Source organism: Pelecanus crispus, chromosome 6 (assembly GCF_030463565.1).
Source record: "Pelecanus crispus isolate bPelCri1 chromosome 6, bPelCri1.pri, whole genome shotgun sequence".
Taxonomy (NCBI): domain Eukaryota; kingdom Metazoa; phylum Chordata; class Aves; order Pelecaniformes; family Pelecanidae; genus Pelecanus; species Pelecanus crispus.
The window spans coordinates 40,551,486-40,576,073 of NC_134648.1; positions in this window are offsets into that span (position 1 = coordinate 40,551,486).

The window sequence follows — 24,588 nt, forward strand, 5'->3', positions numbered from 1 at the left end:
TTACCTTACAGTAAATGCTTAACTTGACTTAGGTGGATTTTAAGCAAAAACTTAAGTACTTTATTAAATATGAATATGATGACTCGTGTTCAAAATAAAGCAAGTGTTTAATCAGGACTAATTAGTGAATGTTTATGTGGCAGCAATTACTGGTACATCACCCTATGTTTCAACCATGACTAAAATTTTTGTATTTGCTGTAGTGTATTCTGTAAGACCAGTTTGGTTTAGGAATATAATCTTAGTTAAACCTTCACAATGGGAAGCAAAATTACTTGATCTTTCAGATAACAAGATCCTCAAAGACTATTTGGTCATATCTGAAAGGGAAGAAGTCTTATTAAACTGTTTAAGTAAAATCCTAAATTATGCCTATGTGACCCTTTTTTCTCACTGTTTTGAAATGAGTTTAATGACTCATTAGATAGATAGCACAGTGGCAGTCCTACCCTACTTCTTGCAGAAGAAAAGCGCTACTAACATAAGAGGATTATATTATCATTAGGATTCCTTCTGCATTAATAAGCTTAAGAGGAACATGAATTACAATAGAAGAAGATGAGTTACAGTAGAATATTCTGCTCTGTACCTTGAGTCTAGTTTGGGATCCTTCCCTGCAGCCAGCTCAGATGATGCAGTTTAGAAGACTCCCTTTTGTCATTAAAGCTAATTAGACAAGGCTCTATTTAGACAAATTTAATACTGTTACTAATGAATGAAGATCATAATATCCGGCATGCAGCTGCTACTAAGAATAACTTATTCAGTCAGCATTTATACTCTCCTTAAACTGTATTGCTATCCAGTGTTGTGTATGAGTGTATTTTCCCAAAAGTAACTATCTATAGTGATAGTAGATACCAGGGCAAGAAAAGAGTACTCAGCATGGAGATCTTTGCAATGGCTGTAGAAAGTCACTCAGTTATGCACGCATGGAGCTCTGCAGTTCGTGTTTCTCTGAAGCATGTCTCTCAAGAAGGGCATGTAAGCATTAATGAATTTCCACAGTTCCTTTCTGGTGAGAGTTCAGAACTAATATTCATCCAGCCTGCATGGATGAACGGGGAAGGGTTTTTATGGGTAAACAGATGTTCTGTCTTATGTGGGATTTTAAGTTTGATCATCCTAGGGAAATGGACAAGAAATATTTAGTTGTCAGAAAAACAGCTTTCCACCATAGGTAAAAAATACTGGAACCAACCCCTGAATCTCTTATTTTCACTTGAGCAGAAGAGTCTCAAGAGCTGCAATGTTATTTGGATTATTTTGAAAACAGCTTATCTGAAAAAACAGTGGAGGTACCACTTCTCGTTTACAACATTTTTAAATTTGCCAAACACCATAACTGAACATTTGAGCAGAAGAGAAAAAACTCAGAGTTTTTTAACACACCAGCAGAAACATGCTTTCTTTTACGAAATTGTGGCAGAGAGAAAAACCTTTACCTAACGTTTAAAAATATGACACTTGAATATCTGGCTAAAATACTTCAAAACCGTTTCAGTAGGCTACAAATAGAAGTTAAAATGTTACCACTTTAATAAATAATGAATTACTAACGCTTCATCAATGATTTAAAAATCATGTCACCGTCATTACAGCTCAAGTCTTTGTAAGGCATTACTGCATATAATACGAGAATGAAATAAACATACAGTATTTTAGATACTTTCATTCAGGTTCATACTCGATTTTCTAGATATCAATATATTGCATCTCAGAGTAACTTCATGGATGTATTGTATACCTCAAAATTAGAGATGAATGAACTTGGGGCTAGGGGAAAGAGGGTAATTTTTTCAAAAGTAGGGGCCAAATGTGATCTTCTATATCAATAGTTACCCTCCTAAACAAAAAAAGTATTTGGTGTTCAGATTTTGTCTTATATTAAAAGTAAAATTTCCAAAATTATCTACTTCGTTCAAGACCCCATATTTCATTTTTAGGTACAATTAACTGAGGAGCATATGTATTATTAAATTGCAAAGAGATTTTAACTTCCCTGTAATTTTTCAAATGGAAATTATGTTTCAAAAATGCATAAAGTCTGTTGGAAATTTTACCCAGAGGTGCAATAATTTGAAAATATCACCCTAAGTGATTTTTTCAGAACTCCTAGCACCACAGTGACAGAACTTGAATATCAGCTATTTTCATTCTCAGTAACATGTTCCTAGCTTTATATGAAAAGTCAATGCACAGAGGATGCAGGTTACTATTACTGTCTTTTATAGGGTAGCACTTACTCTAACTTCTCCCTGTTCACAGAATCAATAATAATAAAATTCTTACCACCAGTTTGAACAGCAACAAACTCTTAAGTGACTGCAGCAAACAACTGAATAGGTCCTGCTAGCTCACACTTTAAAAGCCATTAATGGTTAGACTAGTAAAGAACGCAATAGTATAGTCATTAGAACTGAAATGTCCAAAAACCTAATTTTTTTATGTTTGTCTAGATAGAAATGGACAAGCCTCAAAGATGGACGCCAAGTTCGCAGGTTCAATCCCTGCTTACTGCAGGGGGGTTGGGCTCGATGATCATTCAAGGTCCCTTCCAACCCAGAGCATTCTATGATTGTATGATTCTATGGAATTAGGTGGTTGTCATATCAGGCACAATGTTGCTGCAGCCCATTTTAAAAGGGAAAAAAAAAAAATAAAAAAAAAGAACCAGTCCCTCTTATTACTTAGATGTATCAACTCTTCATTTAATGAACACAGATACTGATGCATTTGGCCTGAATTGGGCAAGTTGCAGTTATTCGTTGTGTTGCAGGAGAAAAAAATGTCTGTCAGCATCATTAGGCATGAAATTTTGTCTCAAGACTGTGAATCATTCAGTGCTTTGTTGCTTGACCTTGCTTTTCTGCCTGTTTGCACGTCTAAAAACGTGCGTTGATCTTAGGGGGGTTATTTCAGCTGAAGTGAGCTTGCTAGGCTCCCCGTTGAGGAAGGCTGTTAGGCAAGACAGCTGCATGACATTTGGTTTAATTTGTTGACACTAAAAATCCCTGAGTTCAGCTCTGATGGGAGACAGATTGTGTAATGCCCCAGTGAAGGACTTGGAGCATTCTTAGTGTAGAGGCTTCAGACCAGAGAACAGTGTGCTAATGCTAAATTAACAAGAAGTCAGAGCACTTTGGTATTCCTTGTGTTAATGGAAATCTGGATTTTATCTTGTGGCTTAACACTTTTTTATGTGTCCTGTAAGCATCTGAAAAAAATGCTTAAATTTTAAGATTTTAGTTCATTATTCAAAACAGAGATTGCAGTAAATCGCACATCTGAAAAAAAGTGTTTATCATGCCTGTGTGCCCAAAAGGCATTGAACAATTCTTGGATTTATTTTTGCATTGCTAGCAGTTATAGAAGCAATAAATAAATTAGAGCAGTACTTACTAGACTTGACTATTTCTGTCAGCATATTTTTGTTTAGAAAAGAGTAAATAAAGCTTGTTTTCTGAATTTTTTTCATTATTAGGGATTCCTAACCGTCATCCTCTTTTTTCAATTCAAGGCTGAATTCCTCAATTTCTGTTAAAAGAAATGTATATTTCCAACAAAAACTAAAGGATGTTGCTATTTTTGGTATGTTACTTGTATATCAGTTGCATGAAAGTATAGAAATGCATTCCAGATAAAATCCCTCCTACTGTAGAATTTTGTTCTTTTGACCTCATCTATACATGTTTTTACTGAAATTCTGCAGTTTCATATGTAATCTGAGAGTTCCTCTATTTCTTTTTAGATGTGTAAAAACCTAATGATATTCAATGTGACAGAACTCCAGGACTATGAGATCTGACTTATACACTCACTGAGACTTATGCATTAATTAACAAGTAATAATTTTATATTGTTTCTGGAGAACTTCTGGAGCATACCTATCTAGTGCCCATGGAAAAATCTAATAGAATGCGGATGGGATTACAAACCCTAAAGAGGTGGGTGCAACAAACAAGCATGTCAGAGAAGGGAATGAAGGTGATAAATTAGTAACAAAATTACTAGAACTGTGAATTCCTGGTCAAGTGAGAGCAGTAGGAACAAATATCTGCCATTCTAGGCTCTGCTGTCTACTTTGCTGCTTTCTGAGTGTCCTATAGCAGAAGGCAATTTCAGGAAGAGCTAACAGGAATAAAAAAATTACGCTCTTACATAGTATATTTAAAACATGCATACTAGCCTGTGGACACTTGTTAAGAATGAGAACATCAGTGCATTATTTCATGACTGTAACAGCTAGAGGGTTTTTTTAAATCTATTGTGTCAAGGGTTTATTTATTTTTTCCGTTGCATTATTTTTCATCAGCTTCTTGCTGATCCATACTAAAAATAATAAAAATGTTGTGTGTCCCAGATCTGCCAGTCCTCAGGGTGACTGTGCTCTTGCAGCCATGTTTGTGTAGAGAAGAGATCCTTGAAAACCACCCACCTTCTGCCTGTGCTCTGACAGCTGCCCTAATGCAATCAGCCAAGAAGGAGCTCGCATGCACGGGAGAGAGCTGCAGGCTCTGCCCTGGTGTTGGCTGTGGCTAGCTGCTCAGAGGCCAACGTGCGCCTCACCTCAGGTGGCTGAGTGGGGGTAAAAGAGAGAAGACTGAAAATGCAAAGAAACAAGGATGAAAAAACTAAACAATCCTTCCTCTCACCCCCCCCCCAAATAAAGGAAAGCAATGATGAAAATTAATTAAAATAATAAAGAAAAAGGAAAGACCCAAATGGAGGAAGCTGCCTGGGAAAAATAGGGTTTACCCTAGTTTTGAAGGGCTTAGACATCAAGAACCTGGAGAAAACATGGTGCAGGAGCAGAAGCCATGGTCCAGTTCCATGGTCAGAATTCATGTCAAACCTGCTAGCATTCCTGAGGAATCACAGGGTCCAAATTACATCTGCACCGGGCTTCTACATGTGGAATTGCCCTTGGTTTGATTGGCCTTGGTGTGTTAGCTGACTGTGAGATGCTCAGAGGTTATATACAGACCATCACTGCAACTTTCTAACATAGGATCTGAAGCAAGCAAGAAGAATGACAGAGTGTTCAATGTCCCATATTTCTTCTGTTAATTTGCCCATATGCCTTTGTCATCCAGGTAAATAAATCCATGAGGCAACTCAGTTGTACTCATAGCTACTCATTTTGTGAAAAAGTAATGTCTTTGTTGTGAATGTCACCTGCTTGTTTCATTTATTTTTTCTTAATACTTTTAGGGTGATATGCTCATTAAAATGAAATCCACTGAACACATGGAAATACTTAATGACAAACTTAAATAATATAGATTTTTGTGAACCTCACCTGCCTTTGCAGTATACGAAGTACAGAGGAGCAGACCATGCTTTGTCGTAGGGCAGCAGCTGAAGGAGAAGCAGAAATAGGACTGAATGATTTGAGTCACAACCACAAGAGTTCCCACTAGCACTGTTGTGTTGATTTGACAGCTATGGTCAGAAAACAAACAGCAAGTGATAACTTGGGTGATGCTCAAAACTGATAAGCTTTTCCATAAAATTTGTTGTCTTTGATCCTAAAATATCACACAAGACAGATGATCTGCTAACGTCCTCTGCAGAACATATTTTCTGTAGTAATTTCTCCCACAGACACTTAAATTATAAACATTTTAAGACTGCTAAATGTATTTTGTTTAATGAGCAAGAATGAGCTGTGCTGTCACTGCACAGATAGTTGTGTGACACAGTGCAATGGTGGGAAAAAGTGAATTATGTCTGTGGTCTGAAAGCTGCACAGAGAGTTTTGGAGTTGTGGTCTCATTAGGCATGTGGTGGAATAGGTTTGTTAGAAAATGTGCTTTACCCACTGCCTTGTCACAGCCTTCCTCTGATCTCCAGGTTTCAAATAATCTCCCGGAGTGAAGTTTGTAATTCACTGGGCTTAAGTCACACACTTTGACATGAATTCCACTGTTCACTGAACCGGAGTAACTTCATAAATAATCCTCATCCCCTGGGGAGTCCAGTCTATTCATCACTCCCTTCGATGTTCTCTCCCATGCAGATTAGCACACACGGGGTGAAGAAGAAGCTGCAACAAATAAATGATGCTAGCTCCTTGGAACAGGTGATAACAGTGCCATTTCTTATAATACGGACTGGAGAAATTGAGCTGAATTATACATTATAGACATCTTACCCGTTCTGCAGTGTCTGTGTTGAAGGCCGTTATCTTCAGTCCTTTGGGAACTGCAAGGAACCAGAGACATGGAAGCTTAGAAGAAAGAAGAACAAAAAAGAATTAACACTTTTTTTGGCTAGAAGCAAATTTTAGTTTATTATTCAGCTCAGCTCCACTGTGTTCCACTTTCAAAGTTTCACTAGCTGTTCCACTTAAAAAGCAAATGTTAGCATGAAAAAGAAAGATTCCTTTAAAGTAGTATTTCTTCAGGGGGACAGGTAAGGTCTCTGGACTTTTGACTAACATTAAAGAAGCTGAATTTTCAAAAATATGTTAGACAACTTTTGCTTAGCTTTTCTTTTATTTTTATTTATGAAACAAACTTAGCTCACCACAGTTATAGCCATTTATGTTGACAAACACTGGTTGTGTCTAAACCAGGAGGCTACTTATTTTGGACTCGTACTTCAACATGTTAGGAACATACTCCACAGCACTCTCTGCAAGAGCCTACATGTACTTTTTTCCCATATATAGAGTTTAGGGACGTTCACCTCCTTCCCTAGACACTTAAGGTAGATGTCTTAGCTTTTTTCCCTCTTTCCAAGGGGCATTTATGATGTGTCATTGACAAGCAGCACCATCTCCCCATAATGCAGGCTCTAATATGACTTGACCCAGACTTTTAGCAGTCTGCACCATCAGCTCATGTACAGTGAACTTCTACTTGCTTGAATGCCATCTGTGTGCTGGACTCCACTGTGACTGTACACACTTTAACAGGATAAGCACTAGGAAAAAAAAAAAGCTTTGTTGTGTTTGATACAATTCGTGTTTAAAGGCAAAGTAACCGCTGAATATTAAACATGAGAATTCCAGACAGTTGAGAGAAGCAGAAATTATGATTTTCCTCTTGTAAGAAGTTAAGAAAATTTTTAAAAAGTTGCATAGAGGACTTTTCTGTCCATTCATAACACCATTTTTTTTCAGTCTCAGAACAGGAAATTTCAGAAGACAGCTTTGCCAGATGAAAAGCATGTATCTTTTTCTCTTGGTAAGAAAAGTCACACATTATTGTGTGTGTGAATATAGTTATGACTGGTTTTTCTTGACTGCATGGTTATTGAAAAGGAAACATTATGCAAATAAGCTAGAGCACTGGCTTTTTTGGTATGGACTAGAAAAAGGGTTTGCATAGTTGTGTGGCTTGCTTCTGATCCCTTCACATCTATATTTCTTTATGTTCAAAAAGCAACATTTCAAATAAAGAAATTGTCTCCTGCTCAGAACTTATTTTTGTCTAGTAAATAATAGTAAAACTTCTGGTCTTTCTTCTTAAAACAAAACAAAAAAAATCTATTCTGCACTAATCATCCAATAAATCAAATCTTTCCTGAAAATGCAGGCCCTTCTTTAGTAGGTAGATGGATGTAGGCACTTTTGGAAGAACATCTCAGAATTTTAAATCTGGATCATTCCATCAAGCCAAGCTTCCTCCATCAAGACAAGGTTTTTCATAACTTTGTGGGGAACAAATTGTAAATAGTCTGTGATGCAAATGTTAGATATTTTGAATTGTAATTATGCATAAAATAAAATAACAACAACAAAAGCCTAAGCATACCTAACATTTACAATGGAACAGCTTGTATGAGGATAACTTTTGCCACTTTGCACTCCACTGAAATAATATCTTGATAAAATGGTTCACTGGAAACAGATGCTAGCTGTTGGGATAAAATGCCTGTAGCAAGTTCAAGCAACTTCAAACCTATCTCATCTATGCCTATGCCTGACAGCAAAAGTAGAAAGGCCCTCATAGTCTTTCTGTTGCTTACAACAGCACAGGTAACATATGTTTTCTGATTAACTGCTGCGAGCTGAGAACCTGCTATGTATTGCAGGCAAGGTAAGGGGCATTTGAGGAAAAAACGCCAGTGAAATATGGCAAATTTATTGTCTCTGACAGGACTTATTATAGGGTCTGTCTGAACAATTGAAGAAAAACACCTGTTGGCATTTCCATTTCTTAAGACCTGTGTTCAGATCTTGAATTTCTGTCACAAGTTAAAAGGTTCATCAGGAAACAAAAGTGAACCTGGAAAAATAGTCAGTGCCTTACGTAGCAAAATGCAGGATGAAAATCAGATCTCTGTTACACTAGGGAATCTAACAAATCTTCTGCTTGACTAAAAACAATGTCCTGGTCGTTGTCATCGTCCACGTGTCGTGTCGTGGTCGTGTCCGTCCCTCCCCCCCCCCCCCCCCCCCCCCGCCCCCGCTTTTCTATGGAAAATAAATATTTAAGAAAAACAATATAAATAAATCCTTTCTAAAAGCAGAATGGAGAACAACCTCAATGTTGGAAATTAAAACCTGTCTTCCTTTCATCTGTACCCTAAAAGTTTATGAAAGGTAGCAGATTAATTAAAACCAATCATGAACAAAGCTGAAACAAGGGCAGTCTTGCATCAAGTAAAAATTTCATGTTCATTGTCAGTTATTCAACCTCCTTGATTCACTTGTGTTTATGTCCGTGAATGAGCTGTAAATAAAATGTGTCCAGCTCAATTGCAGGCTGACCCTTTGAACCTTAGTTTTTGCTGGTGTCTTCAAAACACAAGCTATTCTTTAAAGGATTAATATATTTTGAACATGCCAAGAAACATCTTGCCAGAGACCTTGGCTGTAACTTTAGTCTAGGAAGTCATCCCTAAGAACAGCCTGCTTCTCAGGAGGCCAAACCTTTTACTCAGATACCTCTTTACAAGAAACCCACTGCGAACTGTACCTCAATTAAATGTAATTGCAGAAAAAGGTTAAGGTATTTTGAACTGATCTAAACCAAATGAGGCTGATCCTCCAAATGAGGTTGAATAATTCATTTTTAGATAATATAGGCATCACACCATTAATTTGCCATCTGTATGAGTCTAGCAAAACTACGTCTAAAATTGTGTGTTCTGCCCTGGGCTTTATCAGGAGTATTCCACAATATCCAACAATACACTTAGGGGCAAACTTCCTTTGATGCAAACTTTGTCACCTATTAAATACACCCAGAGTGTACACATCTAGGCAAACTCCTGACCTTTTGAAATTAAATTATCCTCTTCCAGTGCACCAGATTTAAAATGATTTTACAAATTGGGATAAGCTCAATTTATCCTAGTTTTTCAGATTAAGTACTAAATTCCTCCCTTTTTTGAGTCACCTTTCTGAAGCTTTCCTGTCTCAGTGTCCTTGAGACTATTATTAACATTTGTTTAGCTTTGGGACATTAGTAAACATTGAAGAACCACTTTTTTAAAAGAACAAGCCCTGTCATACTTTGATATTTTCTGATTTATTTCTTTATTATTTGTTTTTAGTGCAATATATTACATTGGTACACCTATGAATGGATTATTATGGAATAAAGTCCTCATCCAGAGCTAACTTTTGACTTTTAACTTCTGCTTTAAATGGATTTAATTGATTCGGATTTAAATCACAGATTTATAAAAATGATACTGCTTAATCTAATTCAACATACAATTTCATTTTCAAATATTGTTTACTTGGCATTATTGTTTTACTTTGCATTATTTTGACAACACTGAAATCAGTGCTATTTTTTCACTGACATAAAAAAGAATACCAGGATTGCTCTCCACATCCCTTTTGCAACCTATTTTTCAGTGCAAGTATCTTGTCATTTTGGGACTGGCAAAAGAATACTAAAGCAGTTTGTAAATTTCAGGACAAACAAAACTGAAACAAGTAGACAGGAACCAATTTAAAGAACTGTATGGAGAACATGCATGTATAGATGCAGCCATCTTTTCTCATTATTTTTGAATTCAGAATTTTTTTATAAAAAGTGAAATTCTGAGACAGTTGTTTAAGAGAACTGACAATTGCTCCAAAATGGTAATCTAAATTGTTCAGATTATCTAAAATCAAAAAAAGTTATTTACAGTAAGAGTTGATCTCCCTATCTAAGCATGAACAGAAATTTTGGGATTGAAAGAGGGAAAGTATAGGTTAGTCTGTTTTTTTTTTCTTTTTGCTTGGTTTTATTGGTTTATATAAAATGCCACACGGAGCTTATTGCACCAATAGCAAACATTTTTTTCGAAAAGGATGTTGCATTAATATTTCTTAAAACTTGATGTACTTTTAATTACTCCAGGGATCAGGAGCTATTAAAGAAGCCCTTCAGTTTGGATTATATTTTCCCAAAGAAGAGTTGAAATGAAGTAAGTGGCATGGAAGAAATCTTATCATTTACAGCTTGTTATACAGAATTCTTAATTTCCTGCTCTCAGATGTATTTTACCTCTGAGGTCAGGTGAAAGACCCATAACAGAGATGGTGCATGTATCCTATATGGATTTATGATAGGACTCTTCTCCTCACCCTGATTTTTGATTTTCCACATTTGCTGATGATATAGCATATCTTTTCTTCAATACTCATGAACAGACATTAAATAACATCCTGAACCATAAACATATTTCATAACTCATTCCAAAATTTTATATGATCCAAAAGCTTAAGCAATGACCCAAAAGTCAAGTCCTTGCAATTAATTTTTTTTCTCTTCTTTAAGTTTTTATATGAAAATAATAATTCCTTAAGATAAGGGTTTTTTTAGGTGTCTTATAATGAAAGTAAAATTCACTGTCAAAAAATATTATCAGATAATTTTTGTATAATAGCCTGACAAAAACTTTCAAATATGTTAGAAATCACATGTTAAAGTCAAGCCCTATGAAAATCTAAATTGTTTTAATGTAACCACAGACTAACATATTTCTTTCTGAGGTTATTATTCTTTCTTAGCTGCTTTTAAACTGTTTTTCAGGTCAGGGTCATCATAGCTACCTTTAACTATACTGTATGATCTAGAAAAGCCTTTAGAAAGGCTTTGCAGTGCAGCATAGATGACAGACATCTGTACTATTTCAGTAAACTTAAGGTTAAATATTTCTATAAATTAATTATTATATTTAAGGTAATAACAAGTCATTCGTTTTCAGTTATGCATAATTCAAAGCTTTTGTATCAAACGAAAAGAGAGACAAAGTATTTAAAAAGCTTGCTTAAACTGGAAAAAAAAAACCCTATTAACTGTTAGAGAGAGACATGCAGGGACAACTGTGTGTGTGTGTGTGTGTGCGTGCGTGCGTGCGTGCGTGCGTGCATATGCACAGGCACCCACCCATGTTAACATGGACTCTAATAAGTCTTATTTGTCAGCTTCTTCAGTTAACTTCCTAAATTAAACTTTGGAAAAACGCTTTGCTCACATAAATTTTTTTCTTCTGCACCTCAGAAGACCCTCAGAAGATCCTCACTGGTTAGCTAAAATAAAAAGATTTTATGTTTTTACAAAGTAATGTCAAAATAAGTAACAGATAATTTCAGAAAGAATAATTCCAGGGAGATGAACAAATGAACATACCAACTCTCCTTTATGCTGCAGTCATTATAGGCTTGCAGATATGTTCTGAATGACTCCTAGTAAAATCATCTTAGGATGCTGCATTGTACAATGGACACCTGAAAAAAGTAAGTTCTTTTTAATAGACACAGCTATCTAGAGCTGGAAAGGGAATACTTTCTATTTTGAATATGTTCTCCAATTTTTTTTGGAAGAGTGTTTGAGGTTGATGTACTAAAAGATTTCTTTGGATTTATACATATATTCAATTTTCCATATAATTCTGTCTTAGGCCCTTTCCTTTTGGACAGGATAAGGCTGACTCCTTCTATCAAAGGAGATTTGGTCAAAGTCTTCATCAGTTGGTAGGACCAGTGTTTCTTCCCTTTCCAACTCAAAATCAGTCAGGTTTTGCCTCTTCTCATTACACTGAAAAACTAAACAAGTGAAAGAATGTATAGCTATTTTGTTTAGAAGTGTGTATTGAATTTGAGCTCATCCCATTGTGTTAATGCAGATAGAAGCTATACATGAACAAAGAAAACTGCAGAAAGATTACACTTGTTCACTCTCACATTAAGTTTTGTCTTTCAAAGGAGGACAAACATGTTTTTCTTGGTGAACAAATAGGGTAAAAAGAAAACAAGAGATATGTAATTGACTTTGTTAATTTACTTACATAATTTTTACCCTTAATTATTTCTGATAATTTTGCAATTTAATCTAGTAAATGGTTTGTAATCAGATTGAAATCTTTGTACCGGAGCATTCTGTTCTATCTTTGTTGAGAGGTGAGGTAGTATCTTCTGTGTCTAAAACTGATCAAATGTCCACAACAGTAATATTACCTACATAAATGAATGTCAGCGAAACATAGGTTAGGTGGTTTCAGAAGCAAAATAATTTTTGCCTTCTGTCATGCCAATGAAACTGACATCACCAATGTTGTTAACTAGTTTTCTGCATACACATTAAGATGTCTCAAACACTTTAGTCATTGATTCCAACCAAGCTGATTGTTTGTACCTCTAAGGTCTTCATACTTGCTCTGCTGGGATTTTTCCCATGTCTCATACTTCCCTTGGAACAGTGTTTCACCATGTTCTTTTTCCCTCTGATCTTTAGATTCACATTCTTGAGTCCTTTGACATGCCTTTCTGCTACATGTGAGCCCCTGGTTTTCAAGTTTTCACTTTTGACCAAATCTATTTTTTTATGTCATTTTTTATCCTCTTATATAACCTTCCTTGAAGTGAAAAAATGATACAAGAATTGCCTTTTAAACTTGAATGAAGCAGTATCAACCGCTGTGCTGTCCAAAGCAGAGAAATGAATTGATTTGGGGAAATTAAATATTGATACTGTGCTCCCAGGGCCAGCACAAAACTAGGCAATTTTGCAAACTTCGCATGGCCCTCTGAGAGCTGGTGCGAAAAGATATTAAACTATAAGTAGGACAAGTGGCTAAAAGAGAGGAGTCTGTAGCTGCCACACGAGGATTGTAAGCTACAGGTTCTTGTGAACATTCTTGCACAACTCCACAGAATATAAAATGGTAAAGAGCAGAGTGTCTTTTGCACCATCTTTACTCAGATAGGGATGCAGACTACTTGATTCTGTTTGAATATGTGCAATTGTACCTGCATGAAGCAAACGTGGAATTGCATGGGAATTTCACTTGAAATTGGTCCTAAACTCGAGTCAAACCAAAAGAATCCCCTTCATAAGCTGTATAAATAGCTAGGTAAAAAATTTTGGGTCAGTCATCAGTCAGAGAAAGTAATTCTACGAACAGTTTTATTTTCTTGTACACTATAAGGCTGAATGTTACTTTTCATGCTAGCAAGATTTCTGTACTTTGACTTATGAAATGATAAAAAGCTAGAGAATACAGAAGTTTATTTTAAAGATATCCTTCAACTTATTGGCTATGATTTAAATTAAGGACTAGCTTTTATCTCAAAAAATGGAGACTTGCTTACTTTAGAGGCTATGTTTTTAGAAGAAAAAATTTGTGACCACATTCTCTATTCTAAGTTTGAAGAACACTTAGGTCAGTTAAATGCATGTCTCTACAAAACAGTAAAATTCCAACCACTCTGTCTGTGTGTGTGCATGCACATGCATGCACAGAAAAGGACAGGTCATCCAGCTCTTACAGTCTAGACACTCTTATTTGTATTAGGAAGGGACACATTGAAAAGTAGGCCATAAGCTGATCATTCAAGGTCATAGATTTGGAACAGCCTTGGCACCAGTGCATGATGCTTAGCAAGACTGCTTTTCCTAACCTTGATTTTGTGTCAAATTCAGAAGCATGCTTTCTACTCACGCTAGTGAAAATATCTTGTAGTTATTTCCAAAACAGGACTGATGTAAAAAACAGCATTGCAATTTGTATCTACTAAAGAAAGGTTCTTTTGCTTTCTTAAGAGAGTATAATGAACCCACTTAATCAGCTCACTAATTCAGCATCAGTGTTCACTTAGCACAATTTGAGAACAGAAAAGTTCTCTCCTATACTTTTTCTTCTGTATTCTTACTTCCTTACATGTGTCTCTGTGAGCAAAACTCATTTGCATACTGCTATGAAAGAGACAATATGTTACAACATTAGAAAAGAATATAAGTTCATGTAACTGTGAATTTGGTTCTGTAATCTTAAAGAAATCCACTATGAAGCAAAACATCATCTTTCATACACATTTTTGATTTTGAATAAACTGTATTTTTCAGAAATTTGAATTGCTGAATTAAAGACTGCTCAAAATCATGATAATCTAAAAGAGAAAAACCCCCAAACAAAACAGAACCTAAAGCTGTAAAATATGTTTTAGACCTCATTCGCCTACACTTAAATCTTCTGTTGTATACCAAACTTCTGAACATTACTTGAACCTCATATAACTCTTTTTTTAATGGTATTTTTCTATGATGAATTCTGTATTATCATTCTGTGTTAACTTTCTCTATTTTCTTCAAGCTGATCTCTGGCTTTTTATTACTAACTATATTTACTCTTTTAAACATAAAAAAATAATTCAGCAAATGCATCATTTTATGAAACTGGCTGTATTTATTGTTCCTACTTCTAGTCAGCTACTAGTCCTTGAGCCTTTTATTGTTATTTATTTTAAAATGGGTATTCTGATGACCTATGAGCATGTACTGAAGCATTATCTGAAACTCAAGTTGCAATACAGCTTTTTGTTCTCTGTACTTTGTAATTCTTAAATCTTTCTCCTTCCCAGACTTTCAATATTTTTTTCATTTTTAAAAGCCTTCTGTTTATTGCTTCCACTAATCTTTAGATCTCTGCTTAACCTCATTGCCCACTATTGCCCTTTTCTACATTTAAATTTAACCAGCATGTCAGTTACAGTCTCTCCAGAAACCTTCTTACGCATTTTCTATTTTTTATTAAAAAAAAAATCCTGAAAAAATCCACAGTTTTTATAGTACTCACGTGATATCACAGCTTTCCTCAGGTTCTGTGTCCTGAAAAAAACTATTTAGAAGATCTCACCTACTAAGTCAGATAAATACAAGCAATTAACAGAGGACAAAAAAACTATACTCTTCCTGTTTCTATAGGAAATGCCAATAGAAGTGGAGAAAAGATGGGAAGTAAAGATTTTTTTGTTTTTCAAAAATGTCCCCCCTTTAAAAAAACCTCACGAAAGTCTTTGAGCATACCCCCTACATCCCCATCACTTCTGATATACTTTGCAGAGAAAGGCAAGTCACAAATGGCAAATGGGTCTAAGCCTGACACACAGATGGAAGTGACTGAAAGAAATATGCGAGGAGTTAATAATCGTGTAACAGATGCATCTGAGAGGATAGAAGAAAGTATAAATGAATCCTTAAGTTTTAGACTAGGACTAATTATGCCCATTTTCTGGGTGTCACTCATTGCTGGGGTTACATTTTTTGGTAGTTATAAAGTGTCATACTCCAGGTAGTCTTCAATGCTTTCAGTAAACTAATTTTCCTTGCTTTTATTGCCTACGCTTAGGTACAGGTTTTCATCTTTGGCATTGACTAAAAGCGAGCAGAAAGCCATTGTGGCGGTTTTGTTGACTATTTAAACTTGAGTCCACAACAAATATTGAAATCAGCATTTGAGTGTCTCTTACTTAAATATTGTTCATATTAATAATAAGTTGTGTGGGACATTTTTCAGATACACCCAAGCCTTTCTGAATTTGTCTTGGCATTTTTCTAAGATATCACTGCTATGTCATCTAGTGGTGGCTCGACCTTTCCCACCTTCAATTCTGCAAAAGTGAACTTTAAAGCCTGGAGTTGTAAACTCTTACTGCCCTGGTTTGATCATTTCTGTCACTTGGATCACAATGAATAATCTCAAAATTGTGACTTCCTTTCTTTAGCCATCTCCTTTACTTTGTTAGCAGGTATGACAAACCCACATCCTTAAACAATGATCAGCAATTTACTCAGTTTTCATAGCCTGAATGTTTCTTAATTACTACAAAAGAACAACATTTTCTAAGGGAAATTAATGTGTTGATGATCCTGGAAAAGGTGCTGGAATTTATTAGTCAATGGTACTAATTTTGTAGGTAAGAAGGAATATGGTTCTCAGCTCTCTGTCTGTGGAAACTTCTCAAGCAGCCAAATCAGCGTAGCTCAATTGAAAAAAGAAGTGGAAATTTACATTTGGAACAGGAGGTCATGGGCCAGTTCATTGGGAGCCAGAGCTAGTCCTTTTCCAAAATGCAGAAAGAGTATTATGAACAGATGGTGCTATAGCTGCATTTGGGTAATAAAACATGGCGTTGCATAACCCATTTTATTCTTATGCTTTAAACAACCATTTCCACTACTCTTGTGAATCATCTCCCTTGAAAGTCTCTTGAGCCCCTGCATTTCATCAGTGATTTTCTGGCCTGCTTCCCTCAGCCTGCCTTGTTTTTTAATTTGGCCAGTACACTTAGACAGTCAAAGAAAAAATCCTTCAGAAGGATTAGTAATAAGGTTGTGTCAAGCAAGCTTAGAGTAAAAGGATTTCTTAAACATACCATGCATTAGTGAAAGTGATTGGCTAAAATGGTGTGAACTTTCTACCTGTTGCCTGCTTCTCCACTTCCTGCAAGTTCTCAACCAGTAAGCAGAGTTGTTTATCTGCCATCTACAAAGTAGGCAGATGAAGTTTTCAGATGCACAAATTCTTAGTGATAGGTTCTAACACATTGCAAGGTACAAAAATATTAGAAATAGGAGAAAGAATTTCCCCTCCCATCCTTCTCTGCCGCAGTATATGCTGTTAAAAATGTGAGAGTTGCAGCCAAGGAAAACTAGTGCTATTCTGGTATGCCTACTTTTTCTCACTGAAGTACCATGGTCCTGCAGGTGCTGTTGTGGCAGTCTTTGTCCACGTCACCTGCACACCTGCTTATTTCTAACCCATGCTTATAACTCTAAGGCACACTGAAGCTAAGTTTATATACCATGTGAATAATCCCTTATTCATTTACAAATGCATTATAATTGTAACAGATTTCCTTGATTTTTTTTGAAAAACAGTTTTCAATTAAACAGCAAAAATCAAAAGACTAAAAATTAAGATTCAGTTTCTGACGTGTAATAGGTCTCCCAGAACACAGCTACTCCACTCTTTGGATTAAGAGTGTTCACATTTTTAGCACAGTACATATTGTGGTAAATAACATCGTATTCTCGGATAATTTCTACAAGTCAGCAAGCAGTACTAGTCAGGGTGCCCATATCTGACTTTTGAAAAGGAAGAATATGTGTTTACAACTGCCAGTCACTCTGACTGAAGGAAGAGACAGACTGAAAGCAGCAGGGTTGTGATTGCTAGCAGCTTGAATAAACAAATGGATGTTTCTCTCTCTCTTTCTCTCTCTTTTTATACTGCTAAGGAGAAGCCATGAACATTTTCCAGCTGTGCTATAGTGATGATTTGCTCTTTTAAGACACAATGTCTGTTTTGCTTTCTTTATACATCCAAGATGACTATATGGACAATGGGGAATTTAGAAGATTTAGAACATCTCACCTACTAAGTCAGATAAATACAAGCAATTAACAGAGGACAAAAAAAGTTTTATTTCTTACATTAAAATGTTGTATTTTGCTTTATTTAAGTAACTGTAATTCAATTACCCAGCAAACACTTTACTGATAGAAAGAAATTATGATTTTAAAATATAGGGCAATAATGAAAGTAGAGGCACATCCTCAACACAGCTATAGGTTTATTTCCCAGTACTGCCATGTATGACTATCAGGTAAGACTTGGCTCCAGTTCTGCTTACCCATGTGTAACCAGGACCTTGAATTTCCAAGTCCCCCTTAAAACCTTTAAACTACTTAAAGCAGAACTTCAAAGGAGACCCATAGCAACAGTCTATGGACGAGGGAGAAGGAGGTTGAATTTTTGAAACAGAAAACGGGGAGATAAAGACAACCGTCACAACATAGTCAGCAAACCTAAGCCAGTCCAGCCAGATCTGTTCTGTTTGGAATTAATAACTAAGAATTCTGAGAGGGAGAGGAAGAAAGAGAGAAAACTATAACCTCCTGGTTTGGGTATCTGCTGGGGTTATGGTGGACTTAGATAAATTTCACCATTCAGATCAAGCCGCATCCTATCATCTTGACTATTCAAGATATCTCTTGGGTTTGTTCATTCGAGATTTGAGAATGTCCCTGTTAAGCCTTGCAGCTTTCTACCACAAAGCAATTATTTCCTATGAAAACTTTCTGGTCATACAATTCATGACTTGGTGTAGCTATGAACCTAGATGAAGAGGAGATATGTAGGTAAAAACCACAGTCCTGGAAAGGGCCTTTACTCACCTCTGTAAAGGGACCAGAACAATCCTTGTAGTATTATTTTTGCAGTTGCTAAAAGAATTACTCTGAATGGCTGGAGATGAACTATAGCAACCAGTGCACCAGAAACTTTGGCAGCTTCCTGTTGTTATCACAGGTCTGAACTGCATTTAATCAAAGTTTAATTTCATTTTCTGTGAAGGATTTCTTGCTTTCAGAAGAGGAGTTGTGTTGCGATAAGACAGAATTCTGAAAAAGTTGATTGACATTAGTTACATTCACTTTCATGATACTATGGTTGATTCTGGTAGGCATCCCAGTCTAAGTCCCAAACTAAATACAAATTTGGATCTAGACCCAGTTTAAAGTCACCGCCTCAGCTATGCCTAGTGAGAACAGATGAACAATAGGAGATACCAATTAGGGTAAACATTTTTCTCTCTTGTGAGATGAAAAATAAAAATTTGAATGTAGCCTTATAGTCAAATTATTTATTCATCACTAGTATATTATTAAATCATTGAGAAATGTGTTACTTTATTGAGAAATGGAAGGATTTTGTGAGAACAGTGAATGGGGAGCATTTTTTAAAAGTCCTTAATGTACAGACTGATGCGGATTGTTTCCTAGGTGCAAATAGTAGCTTTCATTCACAAAAGTAAACATTACCACTGCAGTATCTCAGGTGAAAATCTTTCTAGAATGCTTCAGTTCTGGTGAAAAGCCAGGAGTTTTTTGGCTTTTTGCTTTGAATGCAGAAATGCTTCCACAGCTCTGTTACCCCGCAAGAGACTTCACTCAGACAAAATAACAGAAAATGTTAAGTTACAAAACAGACTGTCACAGCTGCAGTTGTTTTTTAAAAACATGTCAGGGATGAACAACTTGATCTAATTCAGAAAGAGTCAAAGACTGCAGAAACATTTGGCTGCTACTAATTTAAAATAACACCACCATGAAATGTCATGTACATGTTAGTCTTCTAAGCATATATTTCTTGTTGTTGACTTCATTGCACTGAAAATCAACTTAAATTCTTTCTATCAGTATCATAATAGATGACATATCTCCCTATGTTACTGTCTTTTTTTTTTTAACTATACACTTGTAAATCTTACACAGATATATTAGATACAGGTAATGGCTATTTCAATTGTTTTGCTGTCTTTAATGTACTTCATAGACTGTTTCTAACTATGCAGAAGCTAGCTACATTGACTCCTGTGATACAGAACAGGCAAAAAAGCAGCTAGGATCTATGCCTGTATACCTAATTGCTGACTTATCTGACTAGTTTTCCATGACTGTCTCTCTTAAACATGGTAAAATGTTGAAGACTTTATTTGCACCTATATGATACTGGTTGCTACTTCTGCATGAAATTTCCATAAGAAACTCATAGTTCCCACACTTGGTGCTGCTGTTCTGAGCCTCATGAAAATAAGAACTGAGTTTAGAGAGAAGGATATAGGTGAAGGCAGAAATGTAGTGCTTTGCAAGTGATTTCATAGCAAACTGCACACAGTCTTGCTTTGAGAACTGGGTTATTCTGAACATCCCAAGAAAAAATAATGGAATCATGAAAAGCCGGAAAAATCAGGTAAAGCAAAGTGAAGAATATTTATTTATATTTTACTTTACCCCCAACTCACGTAATAACCCATCATGCTGAGAGAAACAGGAACAAATACATCCATGCCAAATAAACAGTCCCAGGTGTCAGCACTGATATCTTCTCTAGTTACTTCAAGGCATCCCAGTTATTCACAGTAACAGAGGCAATGGGAGAGGTCCAAAGCATCTCTGAGTACTGCCATGTCACAACTCTCCTGAGAATTTCAGTTCCCTCCTTAAGGCAATGTCATTACCATGACCTGCTCACAGGCTTGATTGAAATTTCTCTAACAATGCACAGCGCTGCAGACAGGATCATGTTATCCAAGCCCACCTCAGCATTTTTCCCAGGGCATTAGCTGAGAAAGGTAGATTTGAAGGCAAACAGAAACCTAAGAGAATGCTTAAAAAAATGAAAGCTTACAAACTGTACAGTAACTATTGTTATACAAAGTTAACTTTATGAGGTAATGTAAAAAAGCAGCAACAGAGGCTGCTAAAGGAGCAGTGCATCTCATCATTCGCTGCGTTTGTACTTAAGTATCAGAACCAGTGCTGCAGTTTGTATGCTGGCCTTTCTCATGCATATAGATAGCCTCTGGAACTAACATGAGGCCATCCATGGTTTTTGACTTATTATTAAAGGGCATGAATTCTTCCATAGGACAAAGCTAGTACATTTACTCAGACTCCTACATAAATTGTCCCAGGATCCTAATTTGATGTACTCCGGTGGAAAGTGATTAGGGTCAGAGGACTTAAGCTGTATTCTAACACATATTAGATTTAAATAATCCTGTCTCATCTCTTCTGGCTCCTATCCAGTTTATTTTAACATGTTTTGCTGAGTGAGTTGGTTTGTAAGGTTTAACCAAGTTTTAACAGCATCTAGTAGCATTTTACTAGCAAGTAGAAGAACCCCAGCAATCCAGGCTCCAAAGTGCATCAGTGTTCAATTTTTGTAAGATTTCACAGGAGACTGAATTTGCTAAAGGAAACTAAGGAAGCATGGTTTGCCAGAGTAGGTGTCTCAGGCTTTTGAACTATACATATGACTAGGCCATTAGAGTTCCATGTAGAAGTTAGAGATGTATCTTGCATTTCCTGTGCACCAGCTACCAAAGGCAGCTAGTGCTAAGTGAGAAATTTGCAGAAAGCTTATTAAAAAACCACCACATGAGTACTGCAGTCTGTGTTTTTCTTTGAATTTTTAACAGCAATCTGACAGGATGTGTCAGGGCTCCATGTCTAGTCCTTGCAACCTCCCCAGAAAATATGGGGGGGAAGATTTTGCTTCTTTTTCTTTCCCTCTCCATACATGGCCCAGCTATTTGAAAACAGTGCATAAATCTAATCTGAGGGAAATGTCCCTATATGTTAACTAGATCAGAAGAAAATAACCTAGAAGAATGTATGAACAGACAGACCACATGGACATAAACTCTTTTAAATTATCAGCTTAATGAAATAAACTTCAAACAGGCATGAAAGTACTATCATCATACATTGAAATTGGAACTCTGGAAATACTTAATTCTATTTTTCCCCTTTATTTTTCACAGCTGTTCATTCTTGTGACAGTTGTAATGCAAAATTTTTTTTCCTTGAAATTCATCCTAGGCTGTTTCACTGGAATGAGCCTGCAAACCACTGAAACCCCTTGCTCAGAACTTAAGACAATGAAACAGAAACTTGAGCAGCATTTGATTGGATTGGTCCTTGACATAGAAGATGGCCTCTGGGTTCGACACTGTATATGCTTGTTACCTCAGGGTACTACAAATAGTTTTACTGAATGTCATTCCAGAGTCCACAGGTAACACCTGCACCCATTCATTTCTTAACATGGTACTATATATGAGTAATAGCCTTGGAAGAAGGTGAAATGTTCTTTATTCCTATGAAAAATGGAATACAAATATACAAAATGCAACTGAATTTTGTATCAGCAGAGAAGCTCCAGACCAGATAAGAGCTTGAAGAAGTGATTAGGCACAAACCAGTGAAAGGCAAACCAGACTGGAGTAATGAATTTTCAAGGAGCTGACCTGGCTGATAAGTCTGTTGGCATAACTCAGCATCATAAAAAAAGACCAGAGGAAAGCATATTTTGTGTTGACTTAAATACTTAAATACCTCTTCTACTAGTCATGGCATTAGGTAGGAAACTAGCACAACATAAGCTCCCTTACTGAAAGTATTGAAAGCCTAAACAAAGGAGTTCTCAACTCAGACATTCTGAATAACTCTTTATTTGTTCCACATAGCATGCAATAAATCAAGTTTAAAGATATTCAGATCCATGTATATGCTAACCCAAATGACTAGAATTCAACACCCTTCTTAAACTAGCAATTTGTCAGAAACACCTAACTTTACCACTGTTATCAGTACATAAGCTGTTATCTTGACAGATCAGGATAAGAAATGCAAGGCTGTTTTCTTATAATACTAACAAGGCCATTTATGTAGAGGAAAGAGAGAGATAACTTATCTTAAGAAGAGAAACTACTGAGTACAGACTTGTCAAGCAATGAATCAATCATTTAGGCTGGGATATAATATCAAACTGCATGGGGACAACAGGGAATTCATGAGGTTATACTTCTTTGCATCTGTAAATAAATAGATATTTTAAAAATATGTTTCATGCTTTAAAAATATGATTCAGCAAAGAAAAAGAGCAGTGCAGTGAGATAAAAAGATGATTTATCCCATGGCCAGTGTTCTTCAAATTGACCAAAGAAAGTAATCTAATCAGACTTTATTAAACTGATTCTGCAGTACATCCCCGATGCCTGGAAGCATTGTCTGAGCTGGTCTGCAGTCTAATCCTACTTTAGGAGGCTTGCCAACTATTTAGCCTTTTCAAAGTACAAACACAGCCACATTCAATTTAATTATTGCAAACTGTTTTAATTAGAAAAAACGTGAACTTTTGATGATGTCTGACTTCTGAGAGAAGCTACATTCATGGCAGCAGTATTTAAATAACTCTGAACAAGCACATCCATTTTATTCAGAGCCAGCTATAGCAGATATTGTAGGCTCACAAACCAGCCTAAAAAGCTGCTGCCAGGTTATATAATCTTTGAGCACTCATCCAAGGCAGCCCTGAAGGCAACCACAGAGGGGAGAACTGCTAAGGCATTTGTTTTGCTTCAGCCATTTCCCCCATTGCATGACAATCACTGCCCCATAAGTTGGCAGTATTGACTATGGCAGTTTCAGACCCATACCGAAAAGGAAGCTCCATTTGTGCAACAGAGAGTTCCCCACAGATTGCCAAAAAAACCACACTGAAAAAGTAAGGGCAAATTGTTGTCAGTCCTTGCTTGTACATGCATATGTTTAAGTTTGCTCTCCTCACCCTTTGTTTGCATGGTTAAATATCAGTAAGTTCCCATCTCTCATGGTAAAAAGATTACATGGAGAAAATCCTTTTTTTCCACAGAGCTGAGGCAATGCAAAGAAAAGAGTTTATCATATTAAATGAAGACATGAAGCCACTACATTTCATACACATGAATCAATTCCAGGAGATACTGCATTTCCTCGGTGTATTGATTTTGGCTGGGATAGGGTTAATTTTCTTCATAGCAGCTAGCACAGTACTAAGTTTTGGATCTGTGACCAAAACAGAGTTGATAATACACCGGTGTTTTAGCTATTGCTGAACATGCTTGCACAGCATCAAGGCCGTCTCTACTTCTTACACTGCCCCGCTAGTGAGTAGGCTGGGGGTGCACAAGAAGCTGGGAGGGGACACAGCTGGGCCAGCTGAACACAACTGACCAAAGGGATATTCCATACTGTATGACGTGCTCAGTAATAAAACACTGGTGAAAAACTGGGGTTATGGCTTTTGTCTTCCCAAGTAACTGTTATGCATGATGAGGGCCTGCTTTCTTGGAAATGGCTAGACACCTGCCTGCCAGTGGGAAGTAGTGAATTAGTTCCTTACTTTGCTTTGCTTGCATGAACAGCTTTTGCTTTCCCTATTAAACTGTCTTTATCTCAATGGGCAAGTTTTCTCACTTTTACCCTTCTGATTCTCTCCCCGATACTGCCGTGGGGACTGAGCAGCGTGGGATTGAGCTGCCTACCAGAGTCAACCCACAATGCTTGGGCACAGTATCTTTCACTGTTTTACTGAGGATGGTGCAACTGTGCTCTACCCTGTCTTCCCTGACAGAAGAATAATATAGCACTTTTTAAGTTAAAAATCTGAGAAAATCCCAACGTATTGATCACACCCTTCAAGAAATTGCTCTCTCCTTTGTATTTTGCCAGCAGTAATGTCATTGTGCAATATTACAAATCCCACTTAATTAATCAGTTTGTATTCTTTAATCTACCAACACATATTATTCCTCCTATGTCTCCCTCAGTTGCATGTTCTCTCCCCCTGCACTCTGCAAGACCATCCATTCCCTCCTTTTGTGTTTCCAGCTTGATGAATGCTTCTGCAGAAAGTCTTGGATCTACCTATGTTTATTCCTCTCTCTCCTAGTGAAGCAATACTACCTGTGTAATTCCACTGATGTGCGTCCATGTCTTAAATTGCTGACTCTGTCTTCTA